The sequence below is a fragment of the Carassius auratus genome, chromosome 35, assembly GCF_003368295.1.
Source record: "Carassius auratus strain Wakin chromosome 35, ASM336829v1, whole genome shotgun sequence".
NCBI lineage: Eukaryota > Metazoa > Chordata > Actinopteri > Cypriniformes > Cyprinidae > Carassius > Carassius auratus.
This window is the reverse complement of record NC_039277.1, coordinates 3134480-3155498: the sequence shown is the minus strand read 5'-3', so window position 1 is coordinate 3155498 and position 21019 is coordinate 3134480.

The window sequence follows — 21019 nt, the reverse complement described above, 5'->3', positions numbered from 1 at the left end:
GCATCGATTTGCTACAGGAAGCCTTTATTCACCCCCCAGAGCCATGTGAGACACGTTTTATTGATGGATGGGTGCATTTTATTTGACTATTTTTGGACTGCTGAGAAAAAAACACACCTGTCTGCTGCCATTAAATAACTTGGAAGAGCCAGGACAATGTTTAATTCAACTCAGATCAGATTTGTCTGAAAGAAGAAAATCATATACACATAGGATGCCTTTGAATGAGTAAAACATGGCCTAATTTAAATTTTTTGGTGAAATAATCCTTTAAGCAAAGTTGCTAATGGCCAATATGCTAGCACTGAACATTTTTCAGGATTCAAAACAGTACTCAGCAAAATAATAAAGAATGGCTATGTCCATAAACAGGGTTTCTGGTGGTTTTATGAAGATAAATTCAACACTTTAAATACCAATTATAGAAAATTCACGGAATAAAACTGAAGGGAAAATAATGACAAATTATGTTTTCTAAATTTTGAAGCTGTTTTCCAATGCAAATATCTACATTTTCGTAAAGGGTTCACCCAAAAAAGAAAAAGAAAGGAAGTTGTCATTTACTAAACCTCAAGTTGTTTTGAACCTGAATTAGTTTATTTCTGTTAGTCCCAGTCCCAGTTTCTTCTTCTTCTATTACCTGGACTACATCACTGCAGACTGATGGTGCTCAGATTGGTCATCCACAAGCGTAATCCCAGCAGTTATGTCCTTGATGAATTCCTGCGCAGAGCCTGTGTGCTTTAATTAAAACAAATGGATGCATTAAACAGGGCCTTACAAACGTAAAGCATATAGACTCCGATTAATGTGCATTTATAAATAAATAAATTTACTTACAACTTCGTCCAAGCTCTACTGTGTAAATGCCATTTCCATTATGTCTGCATATCATTTTGATGGATAACTGCAAAAGGACTCGCTGCGGTCCATCCACAGGATTATTGAATTCTGCTCTGAATCTTCAGTCATCCCAAAATATCATAAACATGAAAAATACAAAAACATGTTAAAACACTGTAAAATAATAAACATACATATAAATAAATCTTTACAGAGAGTCAAATGTATTGACAAGTTTGTATTAAATGCCAAAGACAAACTATACCATCCAGACGATGCTTTTAAATGACACAACACAGAATTGTAACACAATAAAAGGAAATTTAACACATTTGTGTCGATCGTTATTGTATCTCTATTTATACAAGATATATGCTTTTATTCTAAAATATATAGATTTGAACGTATGCAATTTACTTATGACCGTATATTCACCATAGACTGTATAAAAAGATATTCACGCAGCATTACACTGGGTTCTAGGTTCTAGTGAGGCACTTGAATGACTAACGTTACTTCAGAAAACTGAAAGAAGAGTTTGTAACGCTACCTTCAGAACTTCATCTGAACCGTAGACTGTAAAAAAAATCATCAGAACTAAGCTTATGTCAGCGATATCAAATGTAACGTTAAGTTAAATTACGCGCTCCAGAAGCACTCTGAGGGAGGTGCTCATCTGTGCTGCTCATTCGTTTCCTTTATAACATGCAGAAAAGACACAGTTCGAGTAGGAATCTCTTTTTCCCCTAATTTTTCATCGATGTATATTCTGACGGATGTCTTACGCTGTCAGGTTTAGAGCAGCTCCTTTTTTTTAAATTCCCGCCGTTCTTAATCCATACAGTGATCCGCGTTGAGCTCTCGCGCTCTGTTTGAACGGTCTCTAACGCAGCCCTGGGCTCAAATAATACATTTAAATTGTATTTTTATCGTTCTCCACATAAGTTCAGCTCCACTGTCCCGCATGGGAGAATATATGTTTTAATATTTATAAGGAAAATACTGTGGAACTGCCTGTATTTTGAGGCTTCAGAGTGCCGCGAAACGAACATTTACATACAGTAATTTACATACAGAATATACCACTCTATAACCATACTTACTCTTCTGAGACAACAAATGTAATTTTACACATTAAGCCAATAAATACGAATAGTTTACTTACCAAAGTTGTATTTTAGTCAAATGTCCAAACTTTGAGGAGAAACTGACTAGAATGGCTGACGACCTTCTTCTGTCTTCAACAGCATTCAGGAGAATGACGAGATCTCGCGATAAGTGATGTTGTGAATGTGATATTGCTATTGAATTGAGTCAACAAATTTTTTTAAGTTATAAGGACAAATAACCTAGTTCAGTCAACTTTCAAACTAGTTGAGACACTGAAAACTTAAAACTTTTAGTTGAATGAACAAATTCAGTAACTGCAAGTTGTGTCAACATAAAAAAATTCATTGAAACAACTAAACTGCTAAATAATTTTTTACAGTGTAGGCTACACAATCATGGGGAAGACTGCTGATTTGACAGTTGTCCAGAAGACAATCATTAACACCCTTCACAAGGAGGGTAAGCCACAAACGTTCATCGCCAAATAAGCTGGCTGTTCACAGAGTGCTTTACCCGAGAATGATTAACAGAAAGTTGAATGAAAGGAAAAGTTGTTGAAGAAAAAGATTCACAACCAACTGAGAGAACCACAGCCTTATGAGGATTGTCAAGCAAAATTGATTAAAGAATTTGAGGGAACTTCCCAAGGAATGGACTGAGGCTGGGGTCAAGGCATCAAGAGCAAACACACACAGACGGGTCGAGGAATTTGGCTACAGTTTGTCATGTTCCTTTTGATGAGCCACTCATGAACCACAGACAATGTCAGAGGCATCTTACCTGGGCTAAGGAGAAGAAGAACTGGACTATTGCCCAGTGGTCCAAAGTCCTCTTTTCAGATAAGAGCAAGTTTTTTAACAAAGACAGAAGCATCATATGCCAGCAGCGCCACTGAACACGCTCACAACAGACCCGGAAGAGTAGACCATGCAGAATAAAGTAGTAATTTTTGCTATTTTTGGACCAAATTGTATTTCCAATGCTTCAGCAAATTCTAGCTGACCCTCTGATGTCACATGGACTACTTTGATGATGTTTTTCTTGATGATGACCTTTCTTGGCATGGACATTATACCGTACACACAGTTTCAATGGAGGGACTGAGAGCTCTCTGATTAAATCTAAAATATCTTAAACTGTGTTCCGAAGATGAACGGAGGTCTTACGGGTTTGGAACGACATGAGAGTCATTATTGACAAAATTGTAATATTTGGTTGAACTAACCCTTCAAGTTTCCACAGTCTGTGATGATTTGGGATGCAATGTCATCTGCTGGTGTTGGTCCATTGTGTATTTTGCACCCGTTTACCAAGAAATTGCTTCCTTCTGCTGACCAGCTTTTAGAAGATGCTGATTTAATTTTCCAGCAGGATTGGCACCTGCCCACACTGCCAAAAGCACCAAAAGTTGGTTAAATAACCATGGTGTTGGTGTGCTTGACTGGCCAGCAAACTCACCAGACCTGAACCCCAGAGAGAATCTTTGGGTATTGTCAAGAGGATAATAAGAAAGAAGAGATAAAATATGCAGATGAGCTGAAGGCCACTGTCAAAGAAACTTGGGCTTCCAGACCACCTCAGCAGTGCCACAAACTGATCAACTCCATGCCACGCTGAATTGAGGCAGTAATTAAAGCAAAAGGAGGCTCTACCAAGTATGGAGTACATTTACAGTAAATAAACATACATTCCAGATGGCCAACAATTCACTAAAAATGCTTTTCTTTTTTTTTCTTAAATGTGAGCCAAAATCATCACAATTAAAAGAACCAAAGACTCAAAAACTACTTCAGTCTGTGTGTATTGAATTTATTTAATATACAAGTTTCACAATTTGAGTTGAATTACTGAAATAAATGAACTTTTCCACGGCATTCTAATTTATTCAGATGCAGCTGAATATGCTTTTTGACCATATGCCAATATATTTGCATAAATCAACCAATAATAAAACGATCTTTGCTGATATTTTTTTTCATAAATATAGTACAATCAAATTGCGAATAAAATAAATGACTGAAGTATGTTTAACAAGAAAATTTAGTATTTTTAAAAATATGATACTTTGTTTCTTATTTTATTTATTTATTTATTTAAATTTGCTAGCAATTTCTAAGTGAAAGTCGTTCCAAAGTAAATCCTGCACCAACTTCTGTGAATATTGTGGTGGTGTGCAACAATATTTGGTAGTTAAATGCAAAAATGTATATTCTGTCATCATTTACTCACCCTCATGTTTTAAACCAATATAACTTTATTAACATACAAGTTTTGAAAAGTCTCCAGCTGAGTCAGAACATCTTGTTCTGTTGTTTCAGAGATGTCGGAGGAGGGAATTTTTCTAGTTTTTATACCTGTCACTGTTTTTAAACATCACACCATATTTTCCCCCAAATTTTAGTATTGGTGTGTCTGTGATTAACATTTTAGCTGTTGTGGCTCTTTCATGAATGTTGGCTTTGTGAATTCTTTTGTAGTAAGTTTCAGCAGAACTTTTTGTGTTATCTGGTCACAGTTCTTTAGTGACTGACGTTCCCAATCATTCACTTTCATTTTTTAGCCCTCTATTATTCTCTGCCGGTGAAGTCCTTCCATGCTTTGGATACACAGTGATAATCGTAAAAGTGGTTCTTATGTTCCAAACATATGGGCTGTTTACGGCTTCCATGATTTGGTGTTCCCATTATTTTGTGCCCCTGTATCTATTATTTACTTATTTTTATTATTATTATTAAATTATATGTAGCATATAAGTTTCAAATCAGATGTGATGGGTACAAAATAATTCCTACTTTAAGAATATACATACTCAGTGGTTTCAAGAAAACAAAGTGCAAGTTAAACGTTTAGACAAATACAAATAGAGCAAATCCTCAGCTCTGAGTCAATGTTTGGGAATCCATCCATTTCACATTTCTACCGTTTTGTTGGCTTCCATCATTAAGCGTGCTTTAATGATCGCCTGTAATCAGGTTTGGTACATCCTCTTTCCTCGCATTAACACCGCATTCATTTCTGTTGGAGCATGAAATTAAGGTTATAGTAATTTTGCTCAAATCTGCAATTTATGGAAAAGGAACAAGGGTTGAAATTCTATAAATGCAAGCAAAACACCATTTCCACAAAGTACAACTCTCACCAAACATTAGATCTTGTGTGGTTATCGTGTGGTGCGTTTATGAGCACTTGGCTTCCCTGTGCAAGCGCTTCAGCCCTCATTAAGGGTGCTGGTTCAGAGCTGGCGTTGAGGGTTACTTGTTTGTTCACATCTGCCTGTGTGACTGAAGTAAGCTTAATGCATCCCTGCAAAACACATGCAACCAAGGGCCAATATTTTCCCAGGGGAAAGGGTTTGGGTTCACCCTCACTGACATATGTGTAGCAACTAGCAATTCTGTCCATCAGCCACTCACCATTGCAAAGCGTGTAATTGTGGAACTGACAAATAATTAGGGGGCCTGTCTGCGAAGTAAGACCACATGAAATTAATTGTGTGTCAGGATGTTTTTGGATCAAATTCAGCCCAGTGGAACTCTGACAACAGTGTGTGTGTGTGTGTGAGAGAGCCTGGTTGAAGGCAAGCAGTGGTTACTGTGGACCCCTATGAGATAATTTGGGAATTGGTATTCTAGAAAAAGGAAATTTTGTGGTTTGGGTTTAATGTGGGATTATGTTAGTCACTAAGATGCTAAAACCTCATGAAGTGTTCAAAACTTTGATGAAAGGCTGTGGAGAGGATGTTTCAAATTGCATAACATCACCACATGCATTTTCCACTCTTATTACCATGTCTTTCATGTTTTGTTCCACATGAATGAATAAATGAAATGTAATGAATTTTAGATCTTCATATTGTTATTTGTATCTGCATTTGATTTTATATACATTTAATATATTTATCATTTTAACACTATTATTATTATTATTATTATTTTATATATATATATATATATATATATATATATATATATATATATATATATATATATATATATATATATATATATATAATAAGGCAAGTTTACTATGTCAGAAAAGCCACACACAATATGTGAAGCTGGTTATGTGATTCAAATGTCGTAATGCATTATTTTACACTCAGGCACTTAAGTAGAATTAGGTCAAAACATAGTATTATGAAAAGAGAAGACAGTGTTGCATATGCACATGTTCTTTAGTGAAGCTGTGATATTTTATTTTCTCAAGTTTGAGCGGATTTAAAGACTCTCTACTTTGATTCTCAATATATAGTGGGATGGACATCAGATCCGAATAATCGGATTCATTTCATATTTGAATTTAATATTAGAATATGGAAACTGCGATCAGTCCATTGATACGAAACAATGTAAGTGCTGTGTGAGCGCTAACTCTAGTGTTGACTGGATGCAGTGTTAAAAGAGGCTCATGGTCCCTTGGTTGCCACAGATGGTCGGAGGTCTGAGCCAGCGTGCATGGAGGGTGCCATACTGGTAATTAAAAGCCGAGCAGAAGGTATGAACATGAAATGCGTGTGGTGTGTTGTCGTAAGACTGTAAACACCAGACCATCTATCTATCTATCTATCTATCTATCTATCTATCTATCTATCTATCTATCTATCTATCTATCTATCTATCTATCTATCTATCTATCTATCTATCTATCTATCTATCTATCTATCTATCTATCTATCTATCTATGTCAGATTAGTATATTTTCAGTTTTCCCTTTCATTTACATTTGCATGTTGGTTTTAGTAACTTTAAGTGCATTTGTCATTCATATTATTATTCTTAAATAAGTTTACTTAGTTTTCATTTGTCTTAGTTTTAGTTATTTTAGTAATTTCATTTTTGTTATTATTGTATAAACACAAACACACACACACACACATATATATATATATATATATATATATATATATATAGCTGAACTCTGTAATAGTGGTTTGTAGATTTCTTTAGAATTACAGGTAATTGTTATTCACTGTGTGTATACAGGTGTATATCAATAAATTAGAATGTCATGGAAAAGTTCATTTATTTCAGTAATTCAACTCAAATTTTGAAAGTTGTGTATTAAATAAATTCAGTGCAAACTGACTGAAGTAGTTTTAGTCTTTGGTTCTTTTAATTGTGATGATTTTGGCTCACATTTAACAATAACCCACCAATTCACGATCTCAATAGGTGTGACTTATAGTCCGAAAAATACGGTATATATAGTGAAAATGTAAAAAAATATATATAATTTTATTCTTAAATCCTTGATCATGTCTCTTTCTCTGTCTACACACGTACATATCCAGAGGCTACGGACCATTTTGACTAACTTGGAAATGAGCGTTCTCGAATGATAGAAGAAGATGAAAGAATGGAATGAAGTGTGTGGGCTGAAATTGTCCCAGGATGTACAACATCAAATACATGAGAACTTAAAATTGGAAGACACTGATGGAATCATAAGAGACACATCTGTCATAACATACACGGTTCAAATCCTTAACCATAAGTATAAAACTTAAGCGTGTAACTCCTCTGCACCGTTTGTGTCTTGGGGCAGTAAATATGCAACTCCCTGGCAACAACCTGTGATGTTCTAGAACATTGATGGTGGGTTTTACTGGGAAAAACTGATATTTTCTGCATTCCACAAAGGTCTTTGGTTCTTTTTCAAGTTAATGTCTTTATAAAGGCAATATTTCATCTCACCGCATGTCAGAAAAAGGGTCAAATGTAATCAAAATGTAATTTATAAAACCATTTTACATTTAAACATCTTTGAAAGATTTCAGTTTAAATGGTAGGAATTTCAAATTCTAATCTAATGTAATCTGTCTCTTTTTTTTTATTTGTGTACACAGTAGATGTAATTTCTGTCTTTTGCAGTCATACAGTGATGTCTGAGATGACACCTGAGGCAATGAAAGAGAAATATTGTAATGGACGTTCGATCCAAACACACCATTTCTGGATAAAATTCCCTGAGGGCTGCTCTACCTTTCTGAGAGTTGGGATATTTATTTGATTGATGGCACCCATCAGGCTGTAAAACAAGCTGCATATTTTTTATATCAAAAAGCAGTAAAATTTTGCTGTCTTAAATGGCAGCTTCAGGCATGTTTATACACCCAATGTTTGTACTTGAACATATAACATTGTTCAATTTCATGTCAAACTTATTTTCGAGATATTGATTGCCATCAAGGATTGACACAAACATTTTGCAAAGAAACGCAAAGAAATCTTGTTGGTCATATACTAATTAGCTTTAAAAAATCTCATTGATTATTAAATCTGTACTGAATTAACCAATTTTTAAATGCAGCAATTTTAAGTCTCACAAAAAAGATAATGTCAGCATATATGAGCTATTTAGGAAAACTTTAAGGAAACTTTTAATCCTGGGTTTATGTAAACTTGAGTTATAGGTAACTTTTAGGTTTCCAAGACTTGAAAATTACATTTATTTGTGAAAACAGATTTGGAGAAATATAGCATTGCTTCACTTGCTCACCAGTGGATCCTCTGCAGTGAATGGGTGCCGTCAGAATGAGAGTCCAAACAGTTGGTGAAAACATAAAAATAATCCAACATCAAAGTAAATCACTCCAGTCCATCAGTTAACATCTTGTGAAGCCAAAAGCTGCATGTTTGTAAGAAACGAATCCATCATTTAGACACTATTAACTTAAAACTGTTGCTAAAATGAGTCCTCTATCCATGATGTCACCCCTGCTTTGATTTGTCAAAGTGGGAAAGTCGTGGCCTCTGTAAATTGTTCAAATTGACTTCGCAAAACCCCTTCACACTGGCCATTGCCCAAAATCTCTTTTATAGCTCTTAAATGGATCAATCCAATATATATCCAGCATCAATGTCACCTCAACTATGGGTGATTTAGGGTGCTGCACTGGGAAGAAAAGGGCATTATTAGCAAGAATATAGCAGTAGATTAACTGATCTTTTGATAGGGTCACTTTCAAGGATAAAGCAATTAGATTAACTCTGCTTAGAGTGAGACGTTAAATGATTCATAGTCAGTATGACACATTAGAAGATTAAATGACTTGGGAAATATCACAAGTGATCAGTCAGTGATAGAGATGGTGTTAAACTGACCAAAACATGTAATGGTGTAAATATGTAACTACAGTATGTGCATTAGAGAGTTTGACTTATTGGCTGCTCAACTGTGAAAGACCAATTGTTGGAACAGGATCTCTGAAACCAGACTATGAAAATCAATCTGCAATCTGCAGCACAATTTCACCAAATGTGATATGTTTCTAGAACAGCTCCTCAATACATTCTCTAGCTCAGCGGATGAAAACAGTCAAAAATATTTCAGTCTCCCCAACCACCTGTTTGTGAACACCTTCGATCACCAATAACGTAGTGAACACAAAGATGGAGAAAAGGTGTTGTCGTTTCCATCCTAAAACCCCATTCCCTTTCCGCAGACTAACTAGATGCAAACCTACTTGAATTTTTACACTTTTTTAAGGAGGAATAATCAAAGTTCTGTTGATGGGTTGAAACAGGTTTTGCTTACGTGCTGTCATTAAAAGACAGAGAGAGAGAGAGAGAGAGAAAGAGAGAGAATATCTTCATTCTATCAAAATGTAATACATTTATTTTATTTTATTTTAATTTCTCTCCAGCTACCCCTCTATTCTGGTAAAACAAAGACCCCTTGCCATGATTCAGTCAATTCCCGACTGATAAAATCTTTTAAAAATGTATTTGTTTATTTATTTGTTTGTATTTGACTGCTAAATGTGTCAGTTCCCTTCTGAGAGGTCGCTATGGGGAATGCCTTCAGCGTAACCGTTGTCTGAAGCATTTATCTAAACACGACAATAACATTTGACGGGACAGCCTATGACGTCATTTCCCAGGTCACGATCACAGTATAAAAGGGCACAGGGAGAACAAGTCATCCTCTTCTTCGTCTTCAATGACCATTTGTTTATGTTACATATACAATAAGCATGACTAGGAGTGCTTGTTCTTTCGCCAGGGGCTTTGCTAAAGAGCAAGCTTGTTCATCTCTCGAGGGAGTTGAATATGCTCTGCATTCATTGCTTATTTCATGTCTGTGATAAGCATGAATTGAATGCGCTCGGCTCATGAAGAGATGCCTTGTGCTCATCGTGTTGCATTCGTGGGACTACAGAGGAGGAGTTAAGTACTTCATCATTCACCTGAGTTTGTATAGTGTTTGCATTAGTGCGTTCCCCTCTAGCAGGGCTAGCGATGCATTTGCAGCAGCGGTATTCATTCTCGCTTGATTTCTGAGGAAATCTATCACGTGGGCAGAGTGTGTTTAGCTCCTACAGGAGCTTGAATGCATGCTGCTGTTGCAGTGAGAATTGTCTGCCCATTGCAAGCAATTCGTGGTTGATGGGCAGAACATGGAAACCATCTGATGTGCAAATTTTCTCAATCAATTATTTCCTTCTGGTTATATATTGTGACGGGGTGAAGAAGCACACGACACAAGGATGCAGGTAAGTTCCCCAAAGGGTGGATTTTTATTGATGAGGTGATGGGGAAAAAGGACTAATGTGAGGCTATTTGGTGCTCGGTGCTTGGCTTCTCTCTCACTCTCCTCTCTTTTTCGTGTGCTGTGCTGTGTGGGTCCGTAATCTTCCTTCGTGGCGGGGCTGGCAGTCACACACTGCTCTCTTTGGGAACAATAGATGCCACTCAGTACGTGATAAGCAGGTGCAGGTGTGGCTGTTCGGTTTCCAGGGTGATGCTGATGAGAGCTCGAGACAGAGAGCCCTTAAAGACAGATATCTGTGTGTATATATAAATATATATATGCAGCTCCTTCTCAAAAAATTAGCATATTGTGATAAAAGTTCATTATTTTTCATAATGGGGAAGTCGTGGCCTAATGGTTAGAGAGTTGGACTCCCAATCGAAAGGTTGTGAGTTCGAGTCCCGGGCCGGCAGGAATTGTGGGTGGGGGGAGTGCATGTACAGTTCTCTCTCCACCTTCAATACCACGACTTAGGTTCCCTCGAGCAAGGCATCGAACCCTCAACTGCTCCCTGGGTGCCGCAGCATAAATGGCTGCCCACTGCTCTGGGTGTGTGTTCACAGTGTGTGTGTGTGTGTGTGTGTGTGTGTTCACTGCTCTGTGTGTGTGCACTTCGGATGGGTTAAATGCAGAGCACAAGTTCTGAGTATGGGTCACCATACTTGGCTGAATGTCACGTCACTTTCTCTTAATGTAATGATAAAAATTAAACTTTCATATATTTTAGATTCATTGCACACCAACTGAAATATTTCAGGTCTTTTATTGTTTTAATACTGATGATTTTGGCATACAGCTCATGAAAACCCAAAAAGTCCTAACTCAAAAAATTAGCATATTTCATCCGACCAATAAAAGAAAAGTGTTTTTAATACAAAAAAAGCCAACCTTCAAATAATTATGTTCAGTTATGCACTCAATACTTGGTTGGGAATCCTTTTGCAGAAATGACTGCGTCAATGCGGCGTGGCATGGAGGCAATCAGCCTGTGGCACTGCTGAGGTGTTATGGAGGCCCAGGATGCTTCGATAGCGGCCTTAAGCTCATCCAGAGTGTTGGGTCTTGTGTTTCTCAACTTTCTCTTCACAATATCCCACAGATTCTCTGTGGGGTTCAGGTCAGGAGAGTTGGCAGGCCAATTGAGCACAGTAATACCATGGTCAGTAAACCATGTACCAGTGGTTTTGGCACTTGTGAGCAGGTGTCAGGTCGTGCTGAAAAACAAAATCTTCATCTCCATAAAGCTTTTCAGCAGATGGAAGCATGAAGTGCTCCAAAATCTCCTGACGTCTACCTGAATTGACCCTGCCCTTGATAAAACACAGTGGACCAACACCAGCAGCTGACATGGCACCCCAGACCATCACTGACTGTGGGTAATTGACTCTGGACATCAGGCATTTTGGCATTTCCTTCTCCCCAGTCTTCCTCCAGACTCTGGCACCATGATTTCCGAATGACATGCAAAATTTGCTTTCATCCAAAAAAAGTACTTTTATACCACTGAGCAACAGTCCAGTGCTGCTTCTCTGTAGCCCATTTCCTGCACACGCCTGTGCAGGGTGGCTCTGGATGTTTAATGTCAGCATATATGAGCTTTTTAGGAAAACTTTAAGGAAACTTTTAATCCTGGGTTTATGTAAACTTGAGTTATAGGTAACTTTTAGGTTTCCAAGACTTGAAAGAAATATAGCATTGCTTCACTTGCTCACCAGTGGATCCTCTGCAGTGAATGGGTGCCGTCAGAATGAGAGTCCAAACAGTTGGTGAAAACATAAAAATAATCCAACATCAAAGTAAATCACTCCAGTCCATCAGTTAACATCTTGTGAAGCCAAAAGCTGCATGTTTGTAAGAAACAAATCCATCATTTAGACACTATTAACTTAAAACTGTTGCTAAAATGAGTCCTCTATCCATGATGTCACCCCTGCTTTGATTTGTCAAAGTGGGAAAGTCGTGGCCTCTGTAAATTGTTCAAATTGACTTCGCAAAACCCCTTCACACTGGCCATTGCCCAAAATCTCTTTTATAGCTCTTAAATGGATCAATCCAATATATATCCAGCATCAATGTCACCTCAACTATGGGTGATTTAGGGTGCTGCACTGGGAAGAAAAGGTTATTATTAGCAAGAATATAGCAGTAGATTAACTGATCTTTTGATAGGGTCACTTTCAAGGATAATTGAGTCTTCAGAGTCCTCCAGACTCTGGCACCTTGATTTCCGAATGACATGCAAAATTTGCTTTCATCCAAAAAAAAGTACTTTGGACCACTGAGCAACAGTCCAGTGCTGCTTCTCTGTAGCCCATTTCCTGCACACGCCTGTGCACGGTGGCTCCGGATGTTTCTACTCCAGACTCAGTCCACTGCTTCCGCAGGTCCCCCAAGGTCTGGCATCGGTCCTTCTTCCTCAGGGTCCGGTCATCTCTTCTCTTAGTGCAGGGGTTTTAGCCACACTTTTTCCTTCCCACAGACTTCCCACTGAAGTGCCTTGATACAGCACTCTGGGAACAGCCTATTCATTCAGAAATTTCTTTCTGTGTCTTACCCTCTCGCTTGAGGGTGTCAATCATGGCCTTCTGGACAGCAGTCAGGTCGGCAGTCTTACCGACGATTGCGGTTTTGAGTAATGAACCAGGCTGGGAGTTTTTAAAAGCCTCAGGAATCTTTTGCAGGTGTTTAGAGTTAATTAGTTGATTCAGATGAGTAGGTTAATAGCTCGTTTAGAGAACCTTTTCATGATATGTTAATTTTTTGAGATAGGAATTTTGGGTTTTGATGAGCTGTATGCCAAAATCATCAGTATTAAAACAATAAAAGAGCTGAAATATTTCAGTTGGTGTGCAATGAATCTAAAATATATGAAAGTTTAATTTTTATCATTACATTATGGAAAATAATGAACTTTTATCACAATATGCAAATTTTTTGAGAAGGACCTGTATATATATATATATATATATATATATATATATATATATATATATATATATATATATATATATATATATATATATAATAGTAAGCTGTTTTGTATGTACAGGTATATTATGTGCAAATTTGTGTAAAAAAGTGTAGACTAAGTATGTGTGTTAGATAAATAAGTGTATTTGTGTATAAATAGTGTAGTGTGTTCCACAGTCATTATCAAGTGTTCATTAGATGGATTACCTGAGGGAAGAAACTGTTCCTGTGTCTGGTCGTTCTGGTGCTCAGAGCTCTGTAGCGATGACCAGATGGCAATAGTTCAAAGAGGGTGTGTGCTGGATGTGAGGGGTCAGGAGTGATATTGCCAGCTCTTTTGCTCACTCTGGATAAGTACAGTTCTTGAATGGAAGGGAGGGTTGTACCGATGATTCGCCCAGCAATCCAGACTACCCTCTGTAGTCTTCTGAGGTCAACAGAAGCACAACTCTGCAGTTCGATAGAAGGTCTGCCCCTTATAATCTAGCGCTGCCTTCTAGCCGAGCTGAGAGATGCCTGTTGCTCCCATTATGTGCTTTGAGGGCCTGCCTCAGTTTAAGATCCAATAGCAAAGCTCCCGAGAACTCCATATGCAACAATACCGAGTTGTTAGGCCTGTCCCTGTTGCCTTCTTGGTCAGTTGCCTCTATTCTGGGACCCTGTTGTTCCCTCTTGAAATGTGTGCTCCCATTTTAAGCTGGATCCCATTTCTGATGTCCCATTTGCGGTCAGTATGCTCCCTAGACATGGCTGTGCTCCCCTCACTGTGGTAGGGGCTTTTATGAGCTTGCCAGTGCTGGGCTGATAATATGAGTCCTTAAGGTACTTTGCTAGGTACTTTGCTCCCAAGCTATTGATCACTGTGGTCGAGCTGGGTTCCTCTCTCTTAGCTAAGGTTTGAGCTTTGAGCTCTGTAACAGCGACATCCGGCAGTGTTGTTGCTTGCTGCCTCCCTGATTAGTTGCCCCTATTTTTGGCATGCACGTCCCTCAACATGGCAGCTTGGGTATACCATTCCTCTTACCCTCTAGTTCAAAGGTGTTCCACATAGCAACCTCGAGAGGACGCAGTGTCTTGTTCCTTTCTAAGGGGCCTGATTCCTTTCTAAACTGATTTTGATCCAGAAACATTAATATTATTTGCCTCCGATGTCTCCAATTTCACCCTTCAGCAGTTCATCTGGTGCCAAGTAAGAGCACTTTTAAGAGGCAACTAGCGCACTTTGTTTGTAATTTGGCATTTTTGGGGGACTTTATTGGAATCAACTGTCTCTAAGCAATATTCTTTTCTCATGAATATAATGTCTTTTCAGGCCTGCCACCTACTATTCATCTATTTAGTTTGCTTTAGCAGACTTTACATTTTTTAATGTTTAAATGTTATATTTCACACTATGTCTGAATTCTATTTGTAAACAATTTCAATATGCTTATAAATGAAATATGCTGTGTTGATAAAGCTATGTTGTATCTACTGTGATATTTAAAACAACCGTAGCAGCAATAATCATAAAATAGCTCGAGTTGATCATGTTTAGTGCTTTAGATATTAGTGGCACTAACACATTGCATTAAAAGCAGAAAAGATCATTGGAGTGCGCCTGCCCAATCTTCAGGAATTGTACAACTCCAGAGTGAAGAAACAGGCAGGTAATATCATCGAAGACCCCTCTCACCCCGGACACAACCTGTTTACACTTCTACCCTCAGGCAGACACCAGAACATCTAGGCATAAAAATAGTTTTTCCCCCATGCCATCTCCAGCTTAAACAGCTAACACCAGAATCATTACTTGCATTCAGTAATTAATTTCTGAAATCTTTAATTATTGGCTTTATCAAGTATTGTGTGAATACATATATCTCTTTATCTATACAGTTCTATATAGAGTAAAAAAAAAGCACAGATCTGTACATAAATCAATCAACTGTTCCAGATTCATACACATTATTTATTCTTAAGTCTTACTATTTAGAGGATTTTATTTTATTTTATTTTTTAAAAGTCTAATTCTGATTCTGATTCTAAAATGGCTTAACAGTGGAATATAATTCAGTAGTATAAAACCATGGCTTTAATTTTGTGTAATTGACAACGGAGGACATGAAAACTTACTAGAACATGTCTGGGTTGCTTCATTAATTATAAAAATCATTATGATCTTTTGGATTATTATATAATTCACACAACAAATGTGCACATACAGTAATTTTATTACTGTTCTCCAAAATTTCTTCTTCATTATAATTATAATTTAAAATAATAATTATTATTATTTACATTTTTATCTAAATATTATTTACATTTTTATCTAAATTATCTAAAAAATGTTTTATCTTGAGATAAAACAAAAGTTACAAATATTCGAAATGTAAATTATTTATATTTATATTATATTATTGTAGCCGGCAGCCATATATCACCCTGGAGCCTAAGACCGGTTTCCCACTTAAGCTAAGCAGGGCTGAGCCTGGTCAGTACCTGGATGTAGAGCTGTAATCGGGCCTTAAAAGTTAGGCCCGACAGGACCCGAGCCCGACAGGTTTCGGCCCGAGCCCGACAAGTACATTTTGATTGACAGCTTTTTTAAAGCCCGAATCCGTTTACAGCCCGACATTATTCAAATGTGCGCACGCACACAGCTCTTTTGCCTTTTGTCAACAATGAGTAATTTATTCATGTTTTAACATAATTTACTCATAACTAACGTAGACTGGACCACTTGGAAGTTGGAATAAAGAAATAAAATAAGTCCTCTGTGACATCGTAACATATCAGCACTCTAGACATAGGCTCATTTAACCTATAAATAGACCAACGCACCAATAAAAACGACTCATTTAAAAAAAAAAAAAATTAAGATAAATTTTAAATTAAGATGGGTATTTGGCAATAACGAAATTAAGATTGAGGCTCCTTTGCTTTATTTAATAAAAGAATAATGCCAACATTAGCGTTAATACTCTGTCAACATTATGCATTTGCGACTCAATTAATATTTAGTTATCATTTGAAAAACCTTTACTCACAGAGATTGGGCTAGGTCTACATGTTTTTCTGGAGGAAAATGATTGAATCTACTGTAGATGTCTTCAGCGCGCTCCTGCGCTCACTGATGGTGCGTCATTGTTCACTCATTATTCTCATTATAAGCATGGTCAAAACTTTTCCACACCTCAGAGTTTGCTTTAGTTGCTGGTGCAACCAAAACGTAATCACCAGAGGCAAGCCTCCGTTACACCTGCTCAGCATTCATTTTCGCATCTTTCTCGCGCTAATCGAAACACATCACATGACCGCTCGTTTACCTCGCAAACCGGAGCGCAAGCCCGAGCCCGGCCCGAGCCCGCGTAAGATGATAGAAATTAAGCCCGAACCCGTCGGGTCCCGTCGGGTTCGGGCAAAGATCTTCAGCTCTACCTGGATGGGAGACCTCCTGAGAAAACTAGGTTGCTGCTGGAAGAGGTGCTAGTGAGGCCAGCAGGGGGTGCTCACCCTGTGGTCTGTGTGGGTCCTAGCGCCCCAGTGTAGTGATGGGGACGCTATACTGTCAACAAGCACCGTCCTTCGGATGAGACGTTAAACTGAGGTCCTGACTCTCTGTGGTCACTAAAAATCCCAGGATGTCTTTCGAAAAGAGTAGAGGTGTGACCTCGGCATCCTGGCTAAATTCGCCCATTGGCCTCTGACCATCATGGCCTCCTAACAATCCCCATATCTGCTGATTGGCTTCATCACTCCGTCTCCTCTCCACCAGTAAGCTGGTGTGTGGTGGGTGTTCTGGCGCAATATGGCTGCCGTCGCATCATCCAGGTGGATGCTGCACACTGGTGGTGGATGAGGAGATACCCCCTGTATGTAAAGCGCTTTGAGTGCTTAGAAAAGCGCTATATAAATGTAAGGAATTATTATACATGTATTTCTGGTACTGCTTTCAGTTTTAGTACTTTATTTAATTAAATTTAAATTTGTATTATTATAAATTAATGTTTAATACTAAATACCGATATTACTACTGACTGATTTGATACATAGATACACACTTAACATAATTCCTTAACACATTTTTTAAAGAGATTTTTCACAGAATATTTAACATTTTGTTATCATTTACTCACATTTACTCATACTGATTTATTTAACGCTTTCGCATGTGAGTTTAAAATATTCTATCTTAGCCCCCAACATGAGTTTTAATTAGGCAACATTTTAGAATGTACCGCTTTATTGTTTCCATGGCGATGCGTCAAGCTTGTCATGTGACACAATGCAGCCACAATAGATCTGTATGACACATGGATCTCTTTTATTTCTATTTTGTATTTACTGTTTTATTCAAAATATTCACAAACATGCTCACCATATTATTAAATATCTGATATTCTGATTATGAAATATGTGCAAGTAAATATATTTGAAAGTTTAAACACTTTTATATTGATTGTGTACATTTATCTATAATGGGTGATGGGCGCTGCCATGTTAGTTCAAGCTGAATCCGAGCTGTGGGAATTATAACAAGCAAATTCATCCTCTCATTCCAAAACATGTTAAAGTAGGTCTCCCTAAACTGGGAGAATCTGTATATGATATCAGTAAAAACATGTAGTCAGATTATATTCGTAACATCAGCATGTATTTTACAAACTGTAAATGTATGGTTTTGCTAGTACATATGTGTATTTAAATGTCTGAAAATAAGCATTATATGGTTGAATACACTGAATAATATGTGTGATAATATGACAAGCGATCAGCGTGTCCGATCTTGCGCTGCATCTGCCAAAGCACAAAAGCATATTTAAATTCAGCAGTTGATGATGTGACACAATGAAAGTTCTAATCAAACTGGTCGTATGCTTCAGGTCCAGCCAAGACTGATCACACTGGTGTGATCGTACGTGTTAAATGGTTAATGACTGCTTTATAGGATTTGGGTCTTCTATATTTTGGTTACCTGCACTTTCCGTGGGAAGACAGAGACCTCTCAGGTTTCATTAAAAATATCTTCATTTGTGTTTTCAAAAATAACCAAGTCTGATTGGTTCGAAATGACATGAGAATGAGTAAATATGACAGTATTTTCCTTAATGACTAAATCTTTTACAGGTATTCAGCCATTACTGCATTCATTAGAAATATAGGATTTATTCAATAGTCTCCTAACTTTGGCAGAGACATGAACCCATGGAATGTACAAATCTAAGCCCGCCATAGAGATCCATCTATGCTTGTAGACACACTGGCAACAACCCTAAATGCAGGTGGGCCGAGGCTCAGAGCTCATCTCTGCTTTGCAGTGTCATTCTCTAGATTAATAGCCGAGGAAGGAGGCAAGAGGTCATATAATCACTCAACTGTAGGAAACTATTAGGTGGACCATTTAAGATGGCACAGGCTGGATTTAGGTCTAGGTACCAAGTTAAACACTCTGACGTGTGTGATAAATGCTGAAGAAGATATTGATGGAGAGAGAGACTCCTATAGGGAGGGTTATTGAATACAACAACAAAGTAATGGGAACTGGAGTGATTTTCATCATGGAAAGGTCATTATAAGGTCATCATTGTCAAAAATGTGTATCTTATTCAGTAATTAAACACAATCCAGTTTAACAAGGTGCAAAATTTGTTGAAATAGTGGTTTTGTTTGTGAATATGTAATAAAAATGTAAATTATGCTCATTGTAAATTGTGCAGATGCAGTTAGTGTTATGTTATTATAGCTTGCAGAGTATTTGTCACACTTCTCTTGAGTAGGGAGACAAGGAATTCTTCAAATAACACCGAGTTTATTACTCCAAACACATAGGGAACACTGGGAATGCAGGATGACAGTAAGACAAGACCCCAAAGACAGGGAATCACAGGTCTTAATTACTAGAACTTAATGAGGAGTAAACTAGATAAAGACACACAGCTAGGGATTAATAACCTAATGATTAGAACTAAACAAAGACAGGAACAGGAAATCCATATATGGTCACAGGGGAAGGGAAGCACAAGACAGAGTCATGTCAAGTCACCTTTATTTATTTAAACAAAAATACATTGCGTCAAAGCAACTGGACAACATTCATTAGGAAAACAGTGTGTCATTAATGCAAAAATTGAGTCTGACATAACGCCCCCCCTCTGGAAGGTGTGTATTCACACCACATAACATCTGAAGGGGTGGGGGTGTGGGCACTCCTTGGGCTTGACGAGGGATCTGGAGCCCTTTCTGGGCTTGACGGGGAAACAGGGGCCCTCCCTGGGCTCAACTCAGGAACAGGAGCCCATCCTTCTCTTAACTCAGGAACAGTGTTGGGAGTAATGCATTACAAAAGTAATGCATTATAGTAACATATTACTTTTTGCTGTAACGCAGTAGTGTAAGGCATTACTAAACAATTTTCAGTAATATTTTACTCAGTACATGTTTAGTAATGTTTGCGTTACAATGCACTTTTAGCCCAACATTTAATTTTTCAACAAAAAAAAAAACAAGTAAAGACCGCAAATAAGTCATATTTCCTGTTCGTGGTCAGTCAATAGCTGCTTGTGGTGTTTGTTTTGCATTTACATAATTTCTGCGTTTTATTTCTTTCCTAGTAGCCTATAGTTTATAGTTTCAGTTCAAAGCGGCTCGCGCTTGCCCCGTTAGAAGCTCTGACAGAAAGGCTGCGTGTGAGGCTGACAGAGACTGAGAGACGTGTTTGAGATGCGCTGTTTTCCTTAATTCATAACTTACATTGCACAGGTATATTCTCCATCTTTAAATGTAAAAAAAAAAAACAATGGAAATATTTCCATTTTGCTGTCAGAAGTGCATGAGCTTTTGCTTCAGCGATTCTCCGCTAGTCGAGCGCAGCCGCGCATGCGCGCCAAACAGATGAGCTCAATGAAACAGGAGCACAATAATTCTAATGTATACATTTTGCTGAAATATTTACAGTTGGAAATTAAATGTGACATGTTGAATTTTAAACCTATAAGTAAGTTTATTTGTATGTTAGCACTAAGTGTAAAGTGTAATGGGGTAATCTGTCAGGATCTTGGTAAGGGAGGAACTCAGGTGCAGACAGGGATTCTCAAACAAAGGGTTTATTACAAAAAGGGGAAACAAAAACCCACGAGGGGGAAAACACGGAGCAAGGTAAAGACTAAATAACTAAAACAGGACTGGACTGACAAGATAAACAAGGACTCTAAATACTAACTATAAACAAACACTCACGGTAATACAAACACTTCTTAAGGAAAAATCACAGAGTGGAACAATCACAGGTACAGAACACAGTTGAGGTACAATCACAATGACAATGAACCGACGCAAGACAGAGCACACTAGGAGATCTAAATAGGGGTACTAATCAAGACACGACAGGTGTTACAGATAGGACAATCAAGACACGACTAGGTTAACAAGGGGGGCGGGGCAAGGGAACGAGACAACACAAGCACATGGCCCAAAGACAAGGCCATGCGCTTGTACACAAAACAAGGGTCTGTCATGATCCTGCCTCAAGACTAGGAAAAATCAAGGACACGAGGGCAGGATCATGACAGAACCCCTCCCTTAA